The following is a 6189-nucleotide window of genomic DNA, read 5'->3' on the forward strand; positions in this document are numbered from 1 at the left end:
CTCAGGAAGACTCAGGAAAGAGGGAGAGACGCCACTTCCTGAGAATAGCAGAGAGTTCCAGTTCCTGTCAGGATGGGTAAGATCACAAAAATCTATTGCTATACCTCATAGCAATAAGAAAACTGAATAAGCTTAATGAAGAAATAAAAGTAATATATTTTTTTAAAGATTTATTTTGTTTATTTATTTCTCTCCCCTCCCCTTCCCCCCCCCCCCGCCCCGTTGTCTGTTCTCTGTGTCTGTTTGCTGCGTCTTCTTTGTCCGCTTCTGTTGTCAGCAGCACAGGAATCTGTGTCTCTCTTTGTTGCGTCATCTTGTTGTGTCAGCTCTCCGTGTGTGCTGCACCATTCCTGAGCAGGCTGCACTTTCTTTCGCACTGGGTGGCTCTCCTTACGGGGCGCACTCCTTGCACATGGGGCTCCCCTACACGGGGGACACCCCTGTGTGGCACAGCACTCCTTGTACACATCAGCACTGCTCATGGGCCAGCTCCACATGGGTCAAGGAGGCCCGGGGTTTGAACTGCGGACCTCCCATGTGGTAGACGGACGCCCTAACCACTGGGCCAAGTCTGCTGCCAGAAGTAATACTAAAAAAAACTAATTAAAGCTGCCTTTAAATTCATTAAAGAGCCGTGGATACAGAGAAATCCAAATGAACTAAATTCCAGAGTGGGACTGCCTTTTTCTAGTTGCACAGAGATTAGTAGCTTCTTTCATGCCGATGGATATTTACTGAGTCTCTAGACACAGAAACGTGGAGGAATGAGCCTGCCACATGCACCGGGATTTTGCTAGATCGAGGAGAAGCCAGAACTGAGAATGGCTGCAAACGAGCTGCGGAGCTGACTGGAATCGGGAGAAGTCCCACACTGAGGGGAAGTCCTCTGCCACCACAGTCCTCCCTCCTGGAAGCTGGGGCCAGCCTGAGAGCAGAGAGACAGCTCCAGCCTCAGAGCGCTGCGACTCCACGGTTCTGCTGCAGAGGGGGGTCTGCTCCCACCAAGGCATTTGAACCGAGGGGAGCACTTGTGGCTCAAGTGGTTCAGCGCCTGCTTCCCACGTGGGAGGTCCTGGGTTCGGTTCCCATTGCCACCTAGAAAACAAACAAACAAACAACAAGCAAAACAAAAGAAAAACCCACGGCCCAGTGGTTGAGTGCAGCCTTCCCACATACAAGGTCCCGGGTTCAATCTCTAGCCCCTAGTACTTTAAGAAAAAAAAAAAAAGACATTTGAACTGAGATGGACAGAAACTAACTTGGTAACCCCCTCCCAGCCCAAAGGAGCTCCTGATTGGTTGAAAACTACTTACCTCAGTCTCTATTGCTTTTCTCCACAGTGTTCAGCATACAATTTAAAAAATGAAGCGTGAAGAAGCAGGAAAATCTGACCTGTAATCAAAAGAAAGAAAATCGAGCAAGATGCAGAGAAAGAAAGTTCAAAGTCCCATCTTCCCACAGAAATATCGCAAAACAAGCAGAAATTGGCAGAACCAACTTTCTCAGAACTCTGGAAAACAAAGGCTTACAGCAACCAAGTGAATGCTTGAACCAGAAATTGGCAATTTAAAAATGGCAGTAAAGTCTTGGGATGCTTTTACTAGCTCTTCCACCACCCGCTCCCTGGTTTAGGGCAACGGCAGCTCATTCTTTCCTGGGGATCTCTGGGAGAGAAGAGCACACTCATCCACACACTGAGTGAGCACTGGCTCAGCCTGCCACCAGGCAGTCTGAAGGACTGATCCAAGACACTCCTCTCCATGTCATCTGTCCCAGAACTCACTCTGGATGATGAAACAGCAGGCGTGGCCACTGAAACACTGCGAGAAAACAAACAGCCACCTGGGGCAAAAGATGGCATGGTAGAGACACACAAGAGAAGACTTGGAGCCCAGGGAGAAAGGCTGCAGAGAATTTCCTGGGGCGAGTGGAGTACTGGAGTGTGTCTATGGAGGGAAGACGCATGCTCAGGAAGAAATCAAATGAAAAAGACGCCTACAGCCTCCAACAAGAAGAGGGAAAAAGAAGCAAATTCTAGGGAATTTCAAATCTTACTACAAAGCTACAGTAATCAAAATAGTGTAGTACTAGTATAAGGATACATATATAGACCAAGGAAATGGAATTGAGAATCCAGAGATAAACCGACACATCTATGACCAATTGATTTTTGGCAAGGGTGACAAGTTCACTCAATGGGAAAAGAATAGTCTTTTCAATAAATGGTGCTGGGAAAACTGGATATTCACATGTAAAGAAAGAAATTAGATCCTCTACTCACCCCATATACAAAAATGAACTAAAAATGAATCAACATAAACATAGCTAAAGCCAAAAAACTCTTGTAAGAAGACAGGGGGAAATCTTCAATACCTTGTACTTGCCAATGGATTCTTAGATGACACCAAAAGCATGGGAAATAAAAGAAAAACTAGATAAAATTAATTTTGTCAAAATTAAAAACATTTGTGCATCATAGGACATTATCAAGTAAGTGAAAAGACAAACTACTGGTTGGGAGAAAATAGTTGCAAATCATATATCTGATAAGGGTTTAATATCCAGAATACAAAGAACTCTTACAACTAATAAACTGGAGACAAATAACCCAACTGAAAATGGGCAAAGGGCTTGCATAGACATTTCTCCAGAGAAGAAATACAAATGGCCAATAAGCACATGAAAAGATAATATGATAATAAATAACAATTGTTGATAAGGATGTGGAGAAATTGGAACCTTTGTGTAAGGCTAATGAGAATGTAAAATGGTTCAGCCGCTATGGAAAACAGTTTGGCAGTTCCTCAAAAAAGTTAAACATAGGAATACCACATGATACCAGCAATCCTACTCCTAGGCATATTCCCAAAAGAACTGAAAGCAGGAACTCAAACAGATACATGTACGCCAATGTTCACAATAGCACTAAATACAATGGCCAAAAAGTGGAGCCAATCCAAATATCCATTGACAGATGACTGGATGAGCAAAATATGGTATATCCAATGATGAACTACTATTTAGCCACAGAAAGGAATGAGGTTCTGATGCATGCTACAACATAGTAGAACCTTGAAAACAGTATGCTAGGTGAAATATGTCAGACACAAAGTAACATATGTTGCATGATTCCACTTCTTTGAAATATCTAGAATAAGCAAATTCATAGAGACATAAAGTATATTAGAGGTTACCCCAGGCTGGGAGGAGGGAGAATGGGGAATTACTGCTTAATGGGTACAGTTTTCATTTGGGCTAGAGGAAAAGTTTTGGCAATGTATAGTGGTGATGGCAACACAACATTGTAAGTGTAATTAATGCCACTGAATTATACACTTATAATGGTTAAAATGGCAACTTTCATTATATTATATTTTCACAATAAAAAGTAAGAAAAAGGATGAACCTGGAAGACATTATATTGAGCAAAACAAGCCAGACTCAAAAGGACAAATACTGTATGATTGCATTACTATGAACCAAATATATTGCATAACATATTGTATGATTCAAAAAAATTCATAGGGAAGCAGATGTGGTTCAAGTGATGAGGCCTCCACCTACTATATGGGAGGACCAGGGTTTGATCCCTGGGGCCTCCTGGTGAAAAAAAAAAAAAGAAGAGAAAGCGTGCCTGCGTGGCGAGCCAGTGCCCACATGGTGAGCCAAGCGCCTGTATGGTGAGCCAAGTGCCCAGACGGTGAGCTGAGTGCCCAGGCAACTGCCTATATGGCAAGTCAAGTGTCCACATGAGTGCCTGCACAATGAGCCAGTGCCTGCACAAGTGAGTCATGCGGAAAGATGATGACACCACAAAAAAAAGAGACGAAGGGGAGAATCAAGGTGAAGCACAACGGAAACCAGGAACCAAGGTGGCAGAATTGGCAGGGAATCTTTCTCCACATCAGAGGTCTCCAGGATCGAATCTCAGTGAATTCTAGAGGAAAAAGTTGAGAAGACAAAAAGTGAAATATATACAGAAGATCACACAGTGAATGGACACAGACAGCAAAAACAGCAGGGGAGCGGAGAGGGGGAAGAAAAGAATTTTTATATACCCAGTACATGTAAAATATAAATAAATAAATAAATTTTTTAAAATCAATAGAAGCAGACACACAGATGATTCATATGCTGGAATTAGCAGGCAAAAACTATAAAATAACAAATATACATGTGGATAATGACTGTAGAGGAAAAAGTAGACAAAATGGGTGAATATATGGAGGACAAATAGAAACTCAAAAAAACAAAACCAAATAGAAGAAATAAGTGGAATATGTGGAAATTCTAAAACAGAAATATACAATATCCAAAATAAATCATTTACTGGAAAAGGTAACAAAAGAAAGGACTGTTCAATTCAAAGACAGTTCAAAAATTACACTAACATGAAAAATACAAATAAAACATATATAGGCACAAACATAGCCAAATTGTTGAAAACCAACGATAAAGAGAAAATCTTAACAAAGAAGCCAAAGAAAGAGGTCACATTACGTTTAGGGGGAGAAAAATAAAAATTACAGCTGACTTTTCATTAGAAACAAACGTAAGCCAAAAGAAAATGGAATGACACTATAGAGTACCGAAAGATAAATGAAAGTCAGTCTAAAGTTCTATACCCAGAGAAAATATCCTTCAAAAACAAAGATACATAAAAAAGGCAAAAAGGTCTGCTCTCACCACTTCTGTTTAGTAAGGTAGTGATAGTCCCAGCCAGAGCAAGAAAACAAAAATATGAAATAAAATCCTTAAGATTTTTAAAGAAATAAAACTGTTATTCACAGACAACATGATTATATAGATAAAAATTTTCAAAGAAATCTACAAAAAGAAAAAAATTACTAGAACTTATAAGGAAATGTATCCAGACTGCAAGATACAAGGGCAATATATAAAAATCAGCTATTTTTCTTTATAAAAATGAACAGTTGGGAAAAAAAAATTTTTTAAATACATAATCATAGGAAAAACAAAGTGTCTTGGAATAACAAACAAAAAAACGGGCAAGACCTCTACACCAAAATCTACAAAATGTTGCTGAGGAAAATTAAAGAAGACCTAAATAAACACCATGGTAGTGGCTGGGAAGACTCATCATTAAGCTAGCGATTCACCCCAAATTGCTCTTTTAGATTTAATATAATCCAAATCAAAACCCCAGCAGGTTTTTTTGTTGAAAATGGCAAGCTATATCTAAAATTATATGGAAATGTGAAGGACCTAGAATAGCCAAACTATTCTTGAAACAGAAGTGCAAAATTGAAGGACTGACATGCTCTCATTTCAAGACTTACTATAAAGTTACAGTAATCAGGGCAGTGTGGCTTTAGTGTAAGAAGCAGCAAACAGATCAATGAAAAGTCTAGAAAGTCCAGAAATAGATGCACACTTATACAGTCTATTGATTTTTTTAATGTACCAAAATAATTTGATGCAAAAAGGAAATGCATTTTTCCATCAAAAAAAATAGAATCTTCACTTTTATCTAACATCATAGATAAAAAATTAATGCAAGATGACCTAAACACAAGAGTGAAAACTATAAAAGCTTCTCAAAGAAAACCTATGAGAATAATTTTTTGACCTTGGAGTTGACAAAGTTAGCAATTAGGACACAGAAAGCACTAAGTATAAAGAAGTGATAAATCAGAGTTTGTCAAAATTAAAATTTTCTGTTCATCAAAATGCACCACTTTATTTTTTTTTTTCAAGATTTATTTTTTTCTCTCCTCTTCTCCCCACCCCTGCCAGTTGTCTGTTCTCTGCGTCCATTCGCTGTGTGTTCTGTGTCCGCTTGGATCCTTGTCAGCGGCAGTGGGAAACTGCATCTCTCTTTTGTTGCATCATCTTGCTGCATCAGTTCTCCACGTGTGCAGCGCCACTCCTGGGCAGGCTTCACTTTTTTCATGCAGGGCAGCTCTCCTTGCGGGGCGCACTCTGTGCACATGGTGCTCCTCTACGCCAGGGACACCCCTGTGTGGCACAGCACTCCTTGCACACATCAGCACTGCGCATGGGACAGCTCCACACTGGTCAGGAGGCCCTAGGTTTGAACCCTGGACCTCCCATGTGGTAGACGGACGCTCTATCAGGTGAGCCAAATCCTTTACTCTGCACCACTTTAAAATGCCATAAACTGGGAAGCAGATGTGGCTCAAATGACTGAGCTCCCGCCTACCACAT

The 6189-nt window shown here is 40.5% G+C and overlaps 1 long non-coding RNA gene across 1 annotated transcript; it reads right to left on the reverse strand.

The window, feature by feature from the left end:
• Window positions 1-222: 222 nt before the first annotated feature.
• LOC111766034 (uncharacterized) lies at window positions 223-3440 on the reverse strand. The gene is made up of 3 exons (XR_002798199.3): window positions 1530-3440; window positions 1314-1392; window positions 223-1095 (listed from the first exon to the last, which is right to left on the reverse strand). It is a non-coding gene; the product is annotated as an uncharacterized lncRNA (long non-coding RNA).
• Window positions 3441-6189: the final 2749 nt, after the last annotated feature.

This window comes from Dasypus novemcinctus, chromosome 26, assembly GCF_030445035.2.
Source record: "Dasypus novemcinctus isolate mDasNov1 chromosome 26, mDasNov1.1.hap2, whole genome shotgun sequence".
In the NCBI taxonomy this organism is placed as follows: domain Eukaryota; kingdom Metazoa; phylum Chordata; class Mammalia; order Cingulata; family Dasypodidae; genus Dasypus; species Dasypus novemcinctus.